We start from the raw sequence: 21,531 nt of genomic DNA on the forward strand, positions 1-21,531 counted from the left end.
TCCCCTATAGAATTATACACCAGCAGCTATTCTTTCAGTTTTAAGAAGAAAACGTATACAAGATGCTGGACTTTATTAGTAGACTGCAATAATTAGAGCAATGAAACCTACGGCTATATAATACAGCCATATATTTATGTAATGACTGGACAGATCTAACATTTTGCTAAATATTCACTTAGCCAAGTCATTTTCCTCTGCTGAACAGTGGAATGTTTCTGCATAGAAGTTTTCCTTTTGCTCTGTATTCAATACGTCCATAGTTTTATTAGCAGAGAGCTGCCTGAACAGGCCACACTACCCCAACTATGGACACGGAACGTGCAATTCCGATTAATTTCCCTGTGTCCTTTTATATATTTTTGTAAAAAGCTTTTTTACTTTTTAATCAAGACCTACAAATTAAAAGATTATCAAGTGCAGCATAACCAAGTGTATCAGACAGCATGCAGATCTATTTCAGAGAAAGAATAGACTTACTGTGAAAAACTTCTAAAAAGCACCAAATCTGCTGCTTCAGTAAGACCACATATGAAAATTTAAGCAACATTCATGGATGTTATTTTTGTTTTCAAACTTCATAGATTAATATCAGATTGAAACAGGCAATAATAGACATTTACTCTGTACATCTAAGATGTTAAACTACAGTTTGAATCTATATAGAGTTAAGACTGCAATACTTTAATTATACAGGGTTCCTGAAAGTCAAGACATAATTTTTTTTTTATTAGAAGGTGAAAAGTTGTTGGTAAGAATAACAGATTTATTTTTTAAAGCCCTGTAGGTACTAGTAAGAGTCAAGCAATGGGTTGCATAAAACTGGAGGCAGGTACTTGACATTAAAAACCACACAATTTTGCTTTCTGATACTGCAAAATTAGAGAGCTTTCTGACCTGCTTTGTGCTTGCACACATTCCAAAGCTTGTATATATACACCAGACCACAAAAATACTAAATGCAGAGGCCAATTAAAGCTACAAGTATTAACAGAAGCTAGAAGTATTAACAGCAATTTCATCTTTAACTAAGACCTTTTAACATAAGATCTTTTACACTCAACTAACACCGGTATTGTTATTCCATATTAAAACTCAGAGCATTCTCAACTCCACAGTTTAAGTGAAATCTCTATTGGGCTTTTTGTTTTCCTCCCAGAAAACTATGGAAGGATAAATACTCATTAGGTTGGAAGCCCGAAGTGTTCCAGTTCTAAACAAAATAAGTTACTTGTGAGCTTTATCACAAGTCTTTATTTTGTGAGGGTTTTTTATTACGAGTGAGTTTTCGTTATGAAAATAATAATTACATGGCAGAAAAGCTCCAAACAATTATGCTGGGACAGAAATATGACTTAGGAGATAATGGATAGAACCAGCAGGGATTAAAATATGCAGGATTTCCTGGTCATTTACTCAGTGGAAGATTTGAAAATCAGTTTATTCATGGGAGAAAAATAACCCATTGCCATCAGTCCTTGATCATAAAACACACAGAACTTTAAACTCTCAGTGCAATATTGAAAGGAGATAAATGTGCATCTAATCAGCTTTGCCCTTCATAGCAGGTATCACTTTGGCAGTCAGGAGCACACTGTGGATAGCAAAAATAATGGGAAGACAATATTCTGAGAGGAAAAAACCCCACAGCCTATCCACTTTGCAAAATATACAGAAAGGCTGTAACCACAGGTGGCTATTTTTTGCTGACCCAAAACAATTCCCTAAAACGGTGGCTGTGATGCAGCCAGAACACGAAGGGCACGTTTTCTTTTTAACTCATGCATTTTTCTGGAATCCTGAGGTCTGAGTAAACCACGCCATCCCCAATAACCCTTCAAGATGCAAAGGAGAGCTCACACTGCCAATCCACAAAGAGGGTGCCTGAAATGACTACCTCTTACTACTGAAATCCCAAAGAACAATTTTTCTTTACATGTCTATATCAGGAATTTTATTCACTTCCACTTGAGAGAAACCTGACAAAATGAAGCACCCTTACTGAACAGGATGGTAATTTTCATCAAATGCACAGTCAAACTGGTAAAGACAAAATCATCTAAATTCTCCAATTTTTACTTCAATTTGAAATAAAATAACGTGAAACACAGTCATTGTGAGTTTCTTATAATAAGAAACATTTTACAGGTACTAACACCAATAAGGAATGTATATGAATGTGTCTTTTTTTTCTGGCAATTCTGAACTGCTTGTCTTTCATAGGATTTCTTATGGCTATTTACATTTTCACTCAGTGAAAATCAATTACCTTCCTGCAATAAGCCTCATTTGCTACCTTTGAGTATAATAGAAACACCATTAGGATGATGACATTACCCAAAAGAAGGGCACCACACAGTTGGTAGACATAAATTAAGGACCCTTTCACATATGCATTAGAAATACTGCTGTGACTGAAATATGCATAAAATCTGTATCTATTAGAGCTATTAGCGTGTGCCGGTGATGATTTTGAAGGAGGAGGGGGAGATTGTGATCTACTACTTTGACAAAATTATGTATTTCCTTTTTTTCTCAGTATGTGCCACTGATGCAATAAGCAGAGGCCCCCAGCTGAGCTGCATTTGGAAATGCCACTGAGCATGGAGTGCGCGCTTCACTTGCCTTTGCTGAAGCAAGACACTGTCAGGAATAGAGTGCATGTGTGCCGCCAAGCCCGCTCCTCCTTCCTCACCCTGACCTCCGCTGCTCCGCGGATGTACGCCTGGCTGAAGGCACCGTTCATGTGGAAAACAGCTCCTGCAGATCAATTCATAGGATTTAGGGACATTTAACTTCCATCAGGCCCGCATCGTCTTACTGATATTGGAAGACTAACTTATTACCAAACGTTAATGGGACTAACGTGAAGGGCTGGGTGTTTGCTTGAGGGGGGAAGAAACTCATTTAGAGATTCCACCCTTGGAGTCTGTTAAGCAGAGGAAACTACTTCCGAACGCAGTTATTTTTACCTGGGTTCTGATGAACTTAAGCAAAACAAAATTATAACATAGTATGATGATGTATTATGTATTAAAAGTGTAAAATGCAATTCCCTCCTTCCAGCTTCCATAGCCATTTGACACACCAATGAGCCCATTATGAAGAAGGAAAATATTGGGAGGCTGCATCTCTTACAGAAGGATTACCGACCACATTTGTCAGGTGTTAACAGAAAAGCTCTAGTTAGCTTCTGCTGTGGACATATCAAAAACTATTTAGTTCTACCAGTACTTAGGAAAAGGGCAGCTTTTAAGCTTGCTCTTACAAATCAAAAGTTAGGCTATTCTCAGCCCTACGGCAGACATTCTGCCGACAGTGCTATGAATAGAAAGTTAAATCCATCAAATACCCAATATAAATGTATAAAAACCTGCTTAATTAGCAAAGACAGAAACATTTACTATGCAGTAGGGTGATCCAAAACTCCTGACATTCCATAACGAAAAGCCACATCAGCATCATAACAGAAGTAGTAACCTGGGGCTCCCCTGACTTATAAATTGGGCAGATAAGGGTGCACAAGCAAAGGCAAATAAAAGAGAAAAGAGTATGAACCAGGCATGTTTCCTGTAGTTAAAAGTTCCCCATATTTTGGGTCTCCCTCTACACTGCAGTTCTGTACTCTGACAAATCGCAGATAGCAGTCCCACACAGTGCTCGATACTGAGCAAACAGGCACCATTAAGCAAAGCAAACGTGTGTGTCAAAGAAGTCTCCCTAAAAATCAAACATTTGGGCCATTCAGTTAAATAGATGCATAAAGGTTTTACTATATTTGAAAAAGAAATGATGCGGAGAATCTTGCAATATAAAGCCCACAGATCAGTAGTAAGGTTAGTAAGATTTTGCAGGTTCAAGATTACCTTGCTTATAGTAAAAAAAAAAATAAATTCCTAGAACCCAATCTGTTTATACAATTATTTTTATGGAGTTGCCATTAAATCCTGAACTATTATTGTAATCTGAGTATTCAACCACACTGGAACTAAATGAACATGGAATATTTCCTAGGTGATTTTCCTTCTAATCTATTTTATTTTTCTGTCATGCACAAAAATCTATCTTGGCTACACATTATTTCCAATTAAGCTTGAAAGTAATAAAGTGTACTGAGTTCTTAAGGAAAATGCAGTAAGGAATTAGATTTTTCTATATTTTTCCTAGGGAAAAAAAATAAAAAAGAAGACTAAGTGCCTTAAAAAGTAATCTCAGAGTGTGCATATTTTATGTATTTTACATTTTAAATGATGATTACTAGGGGAATGCTCATACTTCTTCAGGCATTTATATTGCTACAATGTACAGTAGAAAACAAGCAGAATGGATGTGGCTTCAGATTAATCATTTAGACACTATACATTTCATAAGGATAAAGGTCATAACAGTTGAGCAAACCATTTCCATCAACATTTTAAATAAGAAGATTATAGGATACATAGAATTTTCAGTGAAAGTAACCAGACAGAATCTGTGCAAGGTATTGTGGCATTCCAGGAAATTACCTGTCTGAATGAAGAAAACACTGCAATGGAAAATAGAGTGGTTCTTTAAACAAAGCAAATGAAGAAGAAAAAAAAAAAAAAAAACAACTAACAAGCATCAGATTATTTTTTTAGTGTCTCAGAAGTAATTTTAAAAAACTGTTTCTTGTTAAGTACACGTACGAGTGCTGCATCTATTCAAACATTAAACTAAGGGGTTTTTTTGAACATATTTGAACTTCTTTAAAACATATATATATAGGGGTCTTTAAAAAGCATATTTCACCAAAGGTGAAAGGAATGTCTTCTCTGGAAATTAATTTAAGAAATTAAAAAGAATTTGAAATCATATTAAAATCCAATATTAATCCAATATGCATCTAGGTACAAAACTGCAGAAAGCACTAAATATGTTGCTTTTCTTCCTCAGACAATTACATTGTTCTGATCTTTATAAATATATGTGAAGAGGAACATTTCTTGTATTCCTGTTACTGTGTTCTTTTGCATCTAATTAGCAATGCTTAAAGTATTTAATAAATGTCTTTATAAAATGACTGATAGATCTCAGTTTTGAAATTACATAATCTAGCAGGAAATAATTTTTTCCTCGTCACGATTTCTCTATATATTAAAAACTAGGGCCTTGTGAAATAGAAGCCTTCCTTTTCCTGCTTCTCACTCATCCCAACCTCCTGTTCTCCAAAATCATGGGATTAGAGGGAGGATGAGTAAAAATTCTTTCAGATTTTGAAATAAACATTCTAAGAAAAAACTCATTCTACTACAAATATATTGCAATAACCAAAATAAGCACACTTGATACAAAAATCAGGGAAGAAGGAAGGGAATGCCCCAGGAATTGAATCTTTCCAGGTTTGGGAGAAAATATGTCCTGCTGCATTAACCCTGACTGAAAGCTATTGGAAGCATTTAAGCACCCAGTATTATTAGCTTGCTTACTATTGCTTATTGCTGAAAGGGAGACATAGACTTAGAAATTAAAAAGGGCCTCATCCTTCTCCATCTTGCTGCCACTTTTCCGTTTCAATCAAGATCTATGCCCAGTCCCTTATGTTCAGTCAAGCCATACCACAGAACAGAAATAAAATGCCAGAGCAGTCTTGAAGCAAGCATCCAGCATCCCAGTAGTGCTGGGGACACCTCAAGAACCAAATTCACCAACTTTACAACAGCTTTGTGGTACCAAAGTAGGCTAGAGTGAAAAGAAAAAGTCTGAGGTCTTTGGGTGTAATTTTATTAGGATAACACTAAATTCTTGCAAGGTTCATATGTCGCTCTAAAATGTCATCCACAATCTATGAAAAACAAATATTTTGGAAAATAAGACCACACAATTAAAAAAAAATAAAGTTAGGAAACTAAGGCTGAATCTGAATTGCAATCTTCAGCTCCTTTATTTTATATAACCAATTTTAACCTTACTCCTTTATAGCAAGAAAAATCCTTCCCAATCAGTTGAAAGACAGCAACGTTAAGTTTAGTCTAGATATTTTGATTACTTAAATATTGCTTCCTTATCTTACGTATCTTATAATTTCTCTGGCACTTTAGATGTGCTGGAGGATTCGGATTCCAGAATATTGCTCTGCTCGTCCTGTAAATCTGCTGGTGCTTATCTGAAGTATTTCCAAAACAATAAGGGCTGGAGCAGTCTCTTTGAGGGGCTGCAGCTAGAAAGGAATACTTCCAGCAGTGTGCCCTGGCAGCCCAGAAAGCCAACTGTGTCCTGGGCTGCATCAAAAGAAGCGTGGCCAGCAGGTCAAGGGGGGTGATTCTGCACCTCTGCTCTGCTCTCATAAAACCCCACCTGGAGAATGGTGTTCAGCTCTGGCACCTCCAACATAATCAGGGCACGGACCTGTGTGGGCGAGTCCAGAGGAGGGCTATGAAGGTGACCAGAGGGCTGGAGCACCTCTGCTGTGAAGACAGGCTGAGAGAGTTGGGATTGTTCAGCCTGGAGAAGAGAAGAGAGACCTTACGGCATCTTCCAGTACCTAAAGGGGGGCTACAGGAAAGCTGGAGAGGGGCTTTTTACAAGGGCCTGTAGTGACAGGACAAGGGGAAATGGCTTTAAACTGAAAGAGGACAGATTTAGATTTGATATAGAAAGAAGAAATTCTTCCCTGTGAGGGTGGTGAGGCGCTGGCACAGGCTGCCCAGAGCAGCTGTGGGTGCCCCATTCCTGGCAGTGCTCAAGGCCAGGCTGGACGGGGCTGGGAGCAGCCTGGGCTGGTGGAAGGTGTCCCTGCCCATGGCAGGGGGGTGAGACTAGATGATCGTTAAGGTCCCTTCCAACCCAAACCATTCCATGATTCTATAATTATTCATAAGGACAATGTCTCATCCTACCCCTCTCCTAGCTTCTACTAGCACACCTCTGCCTATCACAGCCATCACAGTTATAAGTAGACAGCACAAAGATACTTCTTTTGCAGTTTTTACCAAACTCTATTATCCTTAGACCAAATCTTTGTATGTTAAAGACTTAAAAACCCTAAAAGTATTTTGTTTTTTGCTGTAGAATATTACCTTACTGGGTTGTCTACAGCTTTTGTAATTATTTAACTTCAGTTGCCTGCTGAAGAACAAGATATTGCAATAAAAGTCAGACTTATGGAAATCTCATCTACGCAGCAGATCAGTGTCAGGACAGCACATCATATTTTAAGCATTATTAGAAAAGGACCATTGAAGCAAAACTACATATCTCTATACCACTGTTGAACCCATGAAGAATCAGCACCCTGAAAAAAAACACAAGAAGTTCTGGTTCTTGCCATATGAAAAAGAATGTAGCGAAAAACTAGAAAAAAAAAAACAGTGAAGAGGTGCAACAAATGTGATCCAAGATGTGTGGTGCTTTCTAGGCAAGGAACAGTAGAATGTGATTCTTCAGTTTAGAAAGAGAAAGCAGGGAGAACGATGGAAATTTAGTGGATGAGCATGGAAAAGGGACTAAGAGCTGACAGCCTGACTGTTGGCCATCTATTTCAGTAGAAATAGAATAAGAAGTAGGAGGTCATCAGATTCAGCGTGCTCTTACAGGTCTCAGGACAAAGAAAGGAACACTTGTTAACAAACCCCTGATTAACCTGTGGAATAACTTGACATACAGTGTTGTAGTTACTGAAAGATTATACTTTTTGAAGAAAGTCAGAGTAAAACTTTTCTTGGGTTTTGAAAAGTCCACACTACCTTCATTATACTGATAAATCCCTGTAATGGTTCATTTCAACAACAGAAAGCAAATTGAAACGTCTATATTTTAACACAAAGCACTGTAATATTCTTTTGAATTATTTCTGCTGTGGATTCATTATGTATAACACACAAGATTAGTATTTTTTTAAAAAAAATCTTTTTAATGGACTGGAATAATCATAACTGTCACCATGAAGAAACACCACCAACCCCTCAATAATCCAAATTCATTATCTTCATCTGCCTCAAAACATATGTATACACTGTAGTGCGAGAGAGTGTCGTGGTATGGTTATCTCACGCTCAGGGTGCTAATAGGGTGATGGTACTTGTTCCTGGGTCAGTGAACAAGCCAAAGCTGCCTAAAGACAGACTCAAGCTTCAAGACAAAAGAAAGCAGGGTTTGCCTTTTTTCCCCCCTTCTTTTTAGAAGAGGAAAATGTACAGAAATAGTTAGTTTTTACTGATTCCGTGGTGCTTCATCTTTGTTTGCTCTCTGCTTTCTGTTTCAGCATAGCTGTGCTAGTCATGTTCTTGCCTCCAGGCCAGAAGGTCAGGGGTTGAAGGACAACATAAAAACTTAGTCTCTAATTCAGCACTGACACGGAGGCGCAGCGCTTGTAGGGGAAGAGCAGCCACACTGTCAAAGGGGTCTTCTTTGGATGAAATGCTGAACAGAGGTCCCTACTGGCAAAGTCAAATGAAAAAAAGAATAAAAGCTCCACTGCGAAAAATGTATTTTTAAAATGACTGCCATGGATTTCAGAAAAAAAAGCTGAAGTTCTGATAGTTTTCTTGTTTAGCTAATAAAAATATGGTTTACATCCATCTTCAAGATTTATGGAGGTCTGGCAAAGGAAAAAAGTATTTCTGTTATTAGTTGCATGTCTCTATCAATTCATATTAGAATAATTAGAAAATATATAATCTGTACCCTATTTAAATGTGTGACTTTAACACAAATCAAGGTTTATAAGTGAGTAAAAATTAAGTAAAATTTATTTGGGGAGCTTGAATCAGATTAGAAGCAACGTTTTAAAACTTATAAGTTATTGTCTTCATGTTGGCAGTGGGTTATTAGTGAACAAGTGGTTCAGTTTAAGAAAATTATTTGTGTGGTGAAAGGTATCTAAAAATGAATTATTTCAGTGAGATTAAGACCAAAGCTTATCTGAAAGCAAACATTATTTTGGAGTCCATATTATTAAGCTGAAAGAAGAAAAATAGATGGACAAAATACATTAAGTAGGAAATACACCAATTATTCTTACTGATATGTTTTAGGAAAGACTAAATTAATTTGATCAACAGAAACAGACATATGCCCCTTACAAGGGATGTCTTTTATGATTTGAATCTGGATTTTCTATGTTTCCTGAAAAATTTACAGTCCTTTTCAGGTGCCATAATTATATTTTGAAAATGCCCTACTGGTTGTCTTTAATGATACATTGCAGGTTTTTCCTCAAGTGGAAAGAGTTTCGAAGACATAAATAGAAGTTACACCCTGTAAGATGTGCACTTCCCCATACCTGCTAGAATACCTTGGAAGTGAGCAACCAGATTAAAAAAAAAAAAAAAAATCTGCATTAGAAGATTCTAATTTAAATTCACAAATCCTTTGCTTGCTTATAAAGATGTAGGAGTCTGCAAATGCACATTCCTTTTGCAGAGCTGCAAAGCCTGATCCCTATGCCATCACCTCCAGAGTGACAACATACAGGGAATCAGCAGCTGAAGAACCAGAACTTGCAGGATTCTGAGCATCCCCAGGGCAGTTTTGAGTTGGGGCTGGGGGGGTTTGTGGCTTGTTTCCACCCCAACCCATCTGCACCCCTGATCAAGCCACCTACGGCAACAAACGTCTACAGGCCTGCCACTTGTAAATATGCAGCCTCACCCATACACCCAGAAATGCCAACATACACACACACTTACTTATTTTAATAGCTAACTTTGTAAATGGGCAAGCCCTTTAGTATTGGGCTTTTGGACTTTTTTATTTCTAAAAATACCACACTAAATTTTTAATACAATTCCGTATTCTAACAGCCAAATAAAAGTGCATCTGCAAGCACAATTTAATCTTTAGCACATTTATAAACAGCTGTAATGATGCCAACCAACAACAAAAAAGAAATGTTGAAATCCCTAAAGAAAGTTGATGAAAATATTTTATAGAAGGAAGAGAAACTTACAATTTTATTCTATGTAGTACAGACAAATTTTTAGAGTTCTGAAAAATGAAACTATAAAAAAAAAACTGCCCACTGACTTTATGAGTATTTTTGAGTGAAAAAAACATTATGAGTAATAACATGACTCAATACGTGGTCACCATCAGACAAGCGCTACTAAGATCTCTCTATCCATTGTACCAAGAGTGATCCCTGTGATCTGTAAGACCACATCTACACTACAAAGTCCTGCCAGCGTAGTCACTCAAAAATGAGAAAAGGCAGGATCTTTGGTAAACACAGATGAAATTTAAACAGAAAATACAGTTTTGTGAGTATAAATATTTACTTGAGGGTGGAGGAAATAGAAAAAAAGCACGACTATGTTGACACAAAGCTTAAGTTAGTTGATATAAATCCATTTGTACTAGGAGTACTGTCCTAGTAGATAGACTACTCTCACGTGAAGTAATATTGATAGAAAAACAAGATGTGTTTAGAACAAGCTTTAGATTAACTGGACTTTTTTCTGTTAACATAAAGAGGTTATTAACTGCATTAGAACAATAATATATTGGCCCAGTCATTAAGAGGAGATGATAAAAGTATCCGTTGGTACTTATCATTTACCTTTCACTTTGAGTAGAATATAAATATTTAAGACCTTATATTGGCCCTATTGAAAGCTCATTAATGGTGCATAGGAGTCTTGAAGCCACTTCTAAGCACTGAATTTTGGATCCTACATTTCCCAAGCACGTTTGGAAACCTGAGCATAAGCTTAACCAAAAAAGCACGTGATGTTAAGGCTCTTAAGTGCCAGAATCACCTCTCAAAATGAGTTTATAGCATAAAAAAGCCTAAATAAAGGCATGGAAGTTGGAGTGCATAAAAAGAGGTGGTTACAATATTTCAGAAAACAAACTTTTCCTTAAGATTCCCCTGGAACTGAGGTGAGTCAAAGTAACGCAGGGAATTTAGAAAGATGCATTTCTCACTTAAATAGGCCAGCAAAGTAACCACGTATGATAACTAAGCTTCACCATTGAACCAAGCAGGATAAATTCCCATCAAAAATACGAGTAAGGTGCAAACCTATGTAGTACAAAGGGAGTGATGGGAGTAAATTGAGCAGACAATATTTTTTGGCTAAATGTCAGAAAAAATATTCCTAACAGAGAAGATTACTATTATACTGTAGAAAAGACGCGAGCACACACCCTCCCCTAGGGAAACGATAGAAGTCTCATTCCTTCAGTCCCTTAAAATTATATTAGGTAATGCACAAGATACTGTAGGAAACAACCTTATCCTTGTTGAAAGATTTTTAATATGACCCGTTACATCTTTCTCATCTTTAACTTCTGTCATTGTATGACTACGAATGGAAGAGAGTAGACCACTCGTGGCATGGAGGGACATCTCCATCTGTCATCGCTTGTCCTCCTTGCTCACCTCCCTGTTTCTTGCCATTCACAGCCATTTCCATCATCTGCAGATGGCTAGAGGAGCAGGGAGCAGCACACAAGTACAAACTCATCTCTATTATTGTTGCAGAAGCCTGGAGTTGTGCTCCCGCAGCACACAAAGCTGGTTTTCTTGTCTTTGGGAGTGGGGGAGATTGGTTATGCGTTTGTGAGTTTTATCTTTGTCAGACGGTTGTATGCTCACTATAATGAGATAAGTAAGTAAAACTACATTTCTCCGTTTTAATATCCTAAGACTTTTCACCAACATGAGGATTACTGGCATAAATCTTTCTCAGAAAATTCTTTTGTCACATACTGTATTACAAATATACCAGATCTCTCACCATTTCAGAGTCACTGAGAATTTTTTTCTAACATTTCTTAACCTTAAGTCTCAGGATTTTCATGTACTACGAAAAAAGGGAAAAAACAAAAAAAAAGTAAACAAAAGAACCAAAACCCACACCACCTCATCTACTGCATTTAAAAGCCGATCTCAAAAGAAATTCAGCCCAATTGCTCAGATACAAGATTCACTGTGACTTCCAGATATACCTATTTTTAGCAAGAAGCAATGATTATGTAACTATTATTCAACCTAATATCAATTACTTTGTTGTAATTTAGAATAAATGCTCACCTGTAACCTCCATTAATTAAATTTTGATTATGATATATAATTACTTCAAAATATCAGCTAAGATGAAACACGCTTCCCTTTCTCTCTTCACTCCTGTATATCACTTTACCCAGAAATAAACATATCCTGAAAAAAAACCCCAAACCAACCACAAAACACCCCAAATGCCCACAAACCACACAAAACCAGCAAAACCAACCCACCCCCACCCCCAAAAAACAACTCTCAAGAACTCTCAAGAACTACTACTTATGAGAAAAACCTCAGGAGAGTGCTTGTGCACTGCTCTTGTTTCTTTACTATTTATTTTGTTCTTATGTATTCTGTACATCCCACCGCTCTTCCTAGTTAGATTTCTCCAGTATTTTCTATGCCCTCTCTATATCTTCAGAAGAGTGGGTTGTGTTATTTTTTTAAAAGTGGGGTTGCTTTACATGCAGCTAAAGAACTTGATGTTGCTGTTATCAGTCAATTAAGTGTCTCAAATCCAAGAACAGGGTGAGGAAAGAAAACCAAAGTCATTAAACTTGACTGGCATGGGCTAAGAGGCTGTAACTCACACAGGACAGGACCAGACCACTGTTAGGCTGTTTCTGAGCTTATTTCTGTTCCATAATCACCAAAGGAAAAACAGCATGTCCCTTACAATTTTGACAAATGGGAAAGGATTACAGCAGTGGTTCGATTTATACCTGACACACATTGTCTGTCTAGGAAACTGTTTTTTTCCTTCTGTCTCCTATTCCAACATGTTAAGCGGTAAAAAAAGCAGCAACCTTTGCTTACCATAGTTAAGTTGTCAGTGACTCAGTTCCTGCTGTGGTCTTGCTCGTTCAAGTTCATTAACTCATTCAGTTTGTTTTTATTATCAGTTGATAATAAGCACTCGATAAATACAGGAACCTGGATGAAGATAAGCGTATGCTTTCAAGCATAACCTACCTATAAAAGCCAACTTTGGGGAATTTCCTTGCCTATTTTAAGCTAATTTGAAAAGTAGAGTGCTTCATACAATTCAAGTAAATTATCTCTTAATCTAGTGACAGTGAACATGATTGAACTCTGTACAGAACTGTCATGAAAAATAGTTTGAACATTTAAAAATTGGGTTGTTACTTAATCAAGTCATATTTTATTTTATGTAGGCTCATACACTTATCTGTGGGTAAACTGTATCCTGTAAAAACCAGTGAATTGCCTATGCAAGGCATTTTCTTAAATATTACATATTTGTGTGATTTCACTCTCCAGATTTTTATAGCATCTCATATTCCACCTTCTTCATATTTTAATTTTCTTTAAAATATGAGGAAAATGTAAAGCTAGCATTTTATATGAAAACATACATTCACACATAATGTAGAAATTTGCCAGTTTCTCTGAAAAAAATGTGTCCTTATAAATTTTTCATTGAAGACTTTCATTTTCTTTAAATCCTCCAAAACTGACTTAAAGTAGTTGTTGCACTGTCTCAGGAATTTAAGATCAATTTATCACTTTTCTAACAGCTGATATTTTATAGGTGGTTAATTATGAGTGTCTTATTAAGAAGACAACTATTATAAGTAACAAAAGTTGTGAGTGTCCATCTAGCCAGCAAATAAAAGTTATATTCATTTTCCCTTCAAATGTATCTACATAATTATTTATTGATCATATTAAGCCATCGTATTAAAATACATTTTTTGTTTCCGTAAGTCTATTGAACTCTCAAACCAAAATATTATTTAAAAGTTCTGAAAAAGAAGGGATATGGCTTCCAAATGAACCTGTCAAAACGTGCATTTAATATTCAAGTCTTTGCTGAAATAGAGTTTTTGACAGACATATGACAAATCTAACAGACCTCCTCATTCTTAAGTCGCAACAAAAATTGTGCGCAGCCCAAACTCAATAGGAGTTGCAAAGATCATCAGTTCCCAACAGGGTCCCTGCGCTTCCTGACTGTACTGGGTTCCACACGCAGCCCACGTCCTTCTTCCAGGTCAGCGTACTTCACACGGCAAATCTCTCCCTAAAATCAAGTTTAGCCCTTAGAACCAGAGAAAACCTGAAAATCTAAACCCAAGCAACCAAGATTGTACTAATCAAAGAGAGACCCTTGCGAAGATAATTTGCCAGGTAGCTTGCAGTAATAGTTCTGAATTTTACCTTAGAAAAGAAAAAAATAACTCACAGGGGATGGATTTTTTTTTTTTTTTATTAAGTGGTTCTCATTAAATCTTTTTGTAGAGGATGAACATAGTCAGAGGGCTGGTGAATTGGAAACCTTTTTCGCCAATTAAAAAAATCCCAAATTAGTCACTTCTGCAATGAGGGATTTGAATCCTGGAAAGTTTCAGGCTAGGGTCCTAGGATCCACAGGCCTATTTTTTGCCTTTACACTCAGTGATGAAGGCTTCACTTGTGTATTTTGCTTTTGCAAGTGGCACAAACAAAAACAATAATATTTTCTTGAAAAAAAATATTGGAGTATACCATCTCTGCAACTTTGTAATATGTATTAATATAAAATTATTACTTTTAAACAATACTTTAGTGAGAAAACACCTTTAACCTAGCAAAGCTGTCATAAAAGCATACGGATATATATAAATATGATAGCGTGGCAATGTCTCTGCAAAGAATAAGCAAGTTCTAGAATCTGATAGATGTGCCTGTGAAACTTCATGGCTTCAATCAATATTTAAGTTTCTCTATGGCATTAACATTTATTAAGAGAAATAAGAGACTTCAGGGAGTTTGAAAAAAGCTCTAAGTGGTACAGATTTCATTTGATTCCATCAGGAAAAATAATGTATAATTTCAGGTCTTTGTCAATACGTTCACCTTCTTTTCACAAATTATTTTAGAGCTGAATAGCTTAATGTAGAGGTGTGGAACTGATTAACTGCTTCATACAATACAGAGAAATGCCATAAACTGCAAGTCTTCTGTGGATCGGCCTGCATATTTACCTAGCCATAACCAATAAAAAGAAAATTATTAAATCGTTAGTTTAGTTGCAAGTGTGCTGCCCTGGTGAAGGAGTTACACAGCTGGGATGGAGTACAAGGCATGCTGACCCTTTCGTCATACCCAGGAGACACACTACATGGAGGTATGAGAGACTCTTTAATGACAGATGCACTGGTCCAGCAGGTATCAGACAGGGAACTAAAGCATCCCCTTGGAGCCTCCTAACTCCACCAGTCACTGCTAACAAACCCACAGGTCACCTCCTCTCTCTGTGCTGGCATCCTCTGTAACCCTCGTTTGCTTTATGTACATAAAGGGATTGCGTATCTACTGGAAGAATACACAAGTTTTTCTACATCCTCAGGAAACTGGGATCTCATCGCGGTTAGAACAATGACACCCACATTCAAGGAAGTATTGGGTTTCAGGCTTTTGCTTGGTTTTTTACTTATTTCACATTACACATGGTGTAAACAGATTCAGAAGGCACCTACAATGCTTCTCTGAACTATATATGACACTAGAGAATCGTACTGTATTTGCACATCTCCTGTTCACCACATGTCCTTGCACCACTTTTAAATAAGTGAGGATAGAGGATTGCACCGGTGATGTAGCAAAAAAGAGGCAATGGGACTCACTGTTATGTATATCTCATGGCTCTGTTGCCATACAATTAGGCAAGAGATGGTGACCTGTATTCTACATCATGCTGCACGCTGTACTACAGCCCCCAAAGGGACCAAATCATAAATCTGTGTCCTCAGATTTAAAATACAGATTTCTTTTCCCTTGTATGTGAGGACTGTCAAGTACAGCTTGAACTTGAGACGTGAAGCACCTAAGGAGAAGGAGCAAAGGTGCATATGTATGAGAAGACCAATATAAGCTCCCCAAAACCTACAGCAGGAAACCAAAAAGATTTCAGCTTCTGTGTGCTGTACTTTCATTCTGGTGAGTGAAGTTCTTAATATTCAATTCCTGCAAAGCAATTTCTAATAGCCTACTTCAAGCATATTATAACATAAAAGCAATAAGGTATGTCAACTGCATAAAATATTTAGTTTGTTAAAACAGATAGCTTTACACTTTATAAGTTATTGAGTTAGTCATTCATTTTAGTCATGATTTCAAGTTTTTCTTAACAATCACCTTCCACAAATCAGCTAGGAACTCTATTATGAGAGAAAGTGTGCCTATATTTAACAGTCTGCGAGCTGAAAATGCTAATAGTAGTGTGAGCAAAGTGATCAAAGATTTAGCACTACAGTACCAGAAAAGACCCATATGCTTGGGTCAATCTGGAAAGGGAAGCAATTGCTTCCTATAGTACTAAATAAGCAAGGCGGGGGGGGGGGGGGGGGGGCGGGGGGGGGCAGGGGGAGGGGGTTCGGGGTTGGTTGGCTGTTTTGCAATATATCATTTAACCATGCAAAGCTGCCTAGTTGCATTGTACAGTGGCTTATTTAAGATGTTATTACCAGTAAACTTGATAATTCACTCAAAATAGTGAAGTACAAAAAGATATTAGGAAGGAAGGGTACCAACAGCCCTTGAACACTGCTGCAAGTTATGTAGAAAATACAGTGTTATCATAGGCACACTTACAACAGGCCTTACACGAATATAGAGCATATTTTCATTTATAATAACCAGAAGTTCTATTTCACATCAACTTCTTGTTTTTAATGGTATAAATGCCAAGTAAATCATTAAAAGAAAATGTCAGCTCTATCAGTGGCAGCTGCTTTTACTACTAAAAAAGGAGGGGAAGTGTAAGAGCAGGGCAGCCAGCAAACCCCACAGCGGTCTGCAAAGTCACTAGTGGGAAAACAACAAAGGCCTTTCCATGCAACTAACACAGATGTGCCCATAGCCAAACTGTCAGAAACAGTTAAGATGACAGCTACTCACAGTTCATTATTTCCTTCTCACAGGTCACTGGGTGACAAGCTGGGTCACCATGCTTTGTCGGCTGCTACAGTCTTCCCCACCCCCCACCCACCCCCCACTCCTTATTCCATTTAAATAAAGGTAAGCTGCTCAAATTGGTACACTAATGTAAACAAACATCTTCAAATGCTTTCTGAAAATGGGAATGTGATGTTTATTATACCTCCCTTTCATTTTCAGATGGATACATAACATCTCTCTGTGAGGACCGGAGAGCTAGAGCTGTATCTGCAGCAGATACAGCTATTAGAATAATTTTGTCAAGATGTGACTAAAGCAGATAATGAAAGCTAATTTGTCACCAATTCAAAGCTTTAACCTTTAGAACACTTACATGGCAGATAGATCATGGAAAATTATTGCAACAGTGAAAAAGATTGGATTTTTATAGAGGAGTTTTCACAAATGGAAATCTGAGGGGTACTCGAAATGAATATAGAGTTTTTAAATGCAGATCGTACAGTCTAAAGAGCCTATGTAAAAATAGATTTTAAAAATAATTATAATGCATTATTTTTTGTAAAATACATTCTCATCTGTCTTCATGGAGGAATCAGTTTACAATACATATGTAGACAATTACTTTTACCTATGTTTTGCCCACTTGGAATTTAATATACAGTGTATAAAGAATCAAGGTCAATCATTTGCTTAGCCGTTACAAACCATACCAATTCATAGCTCTGTCATTGATGGCAGTAGGAAAACATTTCCATCTCCTCAGGGGTATATTCCTTAGTCATTTTCCAACACTAATAAGTCTTACAAAAATGTAATAACTGAATTTGTCCAAGTGATTCAGAAAAATTAAAATGAAACCAACTGCCCCAGACGTGTCTGCCTTGGTATTAAATATGACAAGGTCATAAGCATTCTGACTCAGATCCAAGAATGCTTGTACCTAGCATGTACTTAACTTGGAGCACACTTAAATGCATATCTGGATTGAAGACAAAATATTTAGAAACTTGTGAAATCAAGCTTACTTATGGAAGCAAAGTGATCCAATAAGGCCCAAAACCAAAACTGTACTAAAGCAGGTAATTAAAATTAGAAGTGCCACTAGTGCCTTCCAAAGGGACTATTCACAAATGGAATGTACTGCTAGGACAGCACATATCTGTTACAGCTGATATAACAAGAGCATTCTCTTACATCCCTAGTTGGGCCCAACATGTAAGATCATAAGAATAACAGACAACATCTAAATTATATTTCTACCAGGTAACACCCAAAACATTAAGTTATTATTTTGAGCCAGGCAAATATAATACTATGGAATGCCTTTCTACAAGCATCCTTCAAAGAAGCTTTTGAGTGAAAGGAGACAATGGATTTGCTGTTTCCCATACGTGGAAAGTGAGGATGACAATAAGGATGGGAAAGAAATTAGTGGCCATTTGTTATTTTAAGTCATTAGTTCTTGTGCACTGAGGGAAGCATATAAATCAGTCCTACAACTCACATCTCTACTCATCCTCATTCTAAAAGCCATGTCTTCCCAGAAACTTGAACCCTCCATGTCTAGCAACTAACTTATGATTGTATTTTGGTCTATTTGGGGCAATACTTGTAATGTAGGAAGGATTTTTTCCTCAACAGTATTTGCCAGACTGGGTGAGTTTTTCATCTTTCGCATAGAAACTCAGGGATTCAGCCATGATGTTCCGGTTTTCAAATCTTATAGGCATCATGTAAACTGGTAAAAGTATGAGATGCATTGAAAAAAACCAACATTAGAAAGAGCACTGAATAAGACTTCCCCAAAGATACCAAGGACTTGCTGAAAGCACTGAGATAGGTCACCAAAAAACCCTGAAAATAGCTCGTGTACTTCTTGCCTTTACTATCCGTATCACAGGATAACATGTCGCTGGCTAAACATGTGCAGGTAAGAAAGGGGCTGACTGCAGCCTTCAATCAGCAAAAATAGTGAAAGAAAGTCTAATTGTGTAAAAATTATTGCAAACAGACAAACTTGCGATCCAACCACATTCTGTGAAACTTAGCCCTTTTCATAAGTCTCTTCCTACAGCATCCTTTAGAATCTGTTTTCTTTCAATATGGGGCTGACTCCATGCTGTGGCTCACCATGTAAGTGTGACTGTTTCTCGGAAAACAAAACAGGAAAACTAAGAATGACAGCTGTGAAATGCACATTCCTCCAAAACACTAAGCTGGAAAAGGAAGCATTTAGGGTAGGAATCAACAGCTTAAAAATAGACACTTGCTGGTATTTAAGATTGCTAATGTACTCAAAGGGTCCGCATAGTTCTCATAGATACAACACAGGAGATTTGCAGTAATGTGAAGCAGCTGGAAGCCTGGTGGTATATCCCTCAACACCTAAAGATTACCTTAAACACCTATGTCTGGACAGCTGAACCTCCTTCTAGAGACACAGCTCCCTTCCCTTCTCAGTAAGTCAAAGTTTTACAAGAATCTACAAAAATGTGCTGAGCACTGCAGCTAACCAAAGTTTTATAAAAACCAGTTAAACTTCTCAGGAGGAGCAGTGATCATAATCTTCACTTTATTGACCTAGTCCAACTCCTGAAAAAGATTCTAAGGACAGAGAGAGATAGTTTCCTCTGTTAACACACCATTCATACCTCATTTGTGCTTACAACAGTTTTCCATGTTATTTCATAAAGGAAGGCAAATTTTATTGCTATTTGGAAGTTGAACAGCTTTTCAAATCACAAAGGATCAATAAAATCACTTTTCTTATTTCTTACATCACCTTTCAGACACTGAAAGTGTTCTACAAATTACAGAGTGGAACGTGACAGCCATTTAACAGAGTGCATTGGTATTTATCAAAATCTAGTGAAAAACTGCAGCAAAAAAGAATTTAAATCACTTAGTACCTCCCATAACAGAGGTAACTGCAGAAGGTTTAGTTATCATTGCTCTTTAATGCCAAATATCCAACATTAAAACAACGTTATTTTAGTATGAAATCTATTTTTCTTATATTTAATTTAATTTGGGGAAATGTTTTAGACTGCTTAACTCCACTTTTGGTAGGAAGAGATACATAAAGACATAGAAAGCCAAGCATTCAGTGCTTAAAGGCTATCTTGACTGCAGATAGCTTTCTAAAACAAATGTCTGTGTTCTGCAAGAAGAGATCTTTCGCTTAATATTTATATACTTTTATCTGCGGCTAAAAGCATGGATATTCAGTTGGGATAAGCGAAGTTTCTTCATTGTACTTAAAAGAAGTTAAATACTTTGTAGTGACCCTAGGATCACATTGCATAATTACAGTATAACAATTCATATGCAAAGCACTGTGAAGAAGATCTTGTATAAACAGTGGCCTTACATTGCAAAAGGCATATTTTGAAAGAGCCAGTATAACCAATATTAAACTTGGTACTTTAGTTTATGTTTATGTTTGTAAACAACAGTTGTTACTAGTAATTAAACCATTATGCTTAACAAAGGATTACAGTTACTTGATTCAACAAAAAACAAAACTACCCAAAATACAGGTAACCTACCTCTTACCAACACAGCTCCCCAAGAACTACTGATAGCCAATACCTTTAGGGTCTTACCAGTCTTCAAGCACATTTAGGAAATATTGGGACACTCAAAGACTAAATATTTGCAAGATATTATAAACGAAACACCAAAATACTAGTCCTTGAAGGAGGACCAGAGGAGCAAATCTGTGAGTTCTCTAAGGGTAATACTACCAAGGGAAGAGCTACAATAATCTAGTTAAACCAAATCCAGTTGTTGCTTATAGCCACCTGTAAATTACTGTTATTGACTTAATGCTAGCAGCAACACCACCATTAACTAGTTTATCTTTCATTCTAATAGCAAGTGATGTCTTGTGATCTTTCATCTGAATAGAAGGTCCATTTTTAAAATATTTTTGATCTAAAAGTACCCAAAAGATCAAAAAGAACTAGCCAAATGCCATTTGTGAAAGCAAGTTTCAGTTATCTAAAGAAAGGCAAAGTTTTCTGCCTACTGTAAGTAGAAGCAATTAAGAACGCTACTATTTATCTTTTATTGAAATTAGAAGAGTCCTGCATCACTTTGTATTTTGGCTCAGCATGACTTTCAGGTTCGTAGCAAAAGCTTTACCATTAAAACTGAAGTCTTGTGGCACAAAATGCGTCACAACGTTGACACAAGTCTTATTTCTTTACATAATTTGCACAATGTGAGGTTCGTAGATAAAAATCAAAAAGTAAATTTGCAATTACTACCAAACGTCATCCACATCAATCTTCAAAATAAAAAATAAGTTAAAAAAAAAAAACAACCAGTGCATAAATGTCACCCCTTTTCACTAATTTTGGTCAAAATCCCTGTTTGCTTACCAGCCAGAGGGTTTCTGAGATATTTCAATAATATCCAGGAAATCAATCTTACATGAAACTGAAGGAAAACATCTAATGTCATTGAACAATAAATATCAGTTCTGTCAGTGGCTTACCTTTGAGCTGGGGCCTTAGGATGTTTCTCTTCCAGTTTCCTCACCAGTGCCACTGTCAGCTGTGTAGTCTCCCCTAGGGGATCTGCAGGCATTAAACAGGCGTCCAAAGGTCCTGAAAGTTGTTTCTGATTGGGGTTGCTGACATTTTTTTGCAGAACCTAAG

At 36.9% G+C, this 21,531-nt stretch overlaps 1 long non-coding RNA gene across 3 annotated transcripts in view; it reads right to left on the reverse strand.

Moving 5' to 3' along the window:
* The window catches only part of LOC114015073 (uncharacterized), a 178,172-nt gene that overhangs the window by 49,167 nt on the left and 107,474 nt on the right, over nt 1-21,531 (reverse strand). For all 3 annotated transcript variants that reach the window (XR_003558829.2, XR_003558827.2, XR_003558828.2), the window contains exon 6: nt 21,369-21,526. This is a non-coding gene — a long non-coding RNA (uncharacterized LOC114015073). The remainder of the gene's footprint in view (nt 1-21,368; nt 21,527-21,531) is intronic.

This window comes from Falco cherrug, chromosome 10, assembly GCF_023634085.1.
Source record: "Falco cherrug isolate bFalChe1 chromosome 10, bFalChe1.pri, whole genome shotgun sequence".
Taxonomy (NCBI): domain Eukaryota; kingdom Metazoa; phylum Chordata; class Aves; order Falconiformes; family Falconidae; genus Falco; species Falco cherrug.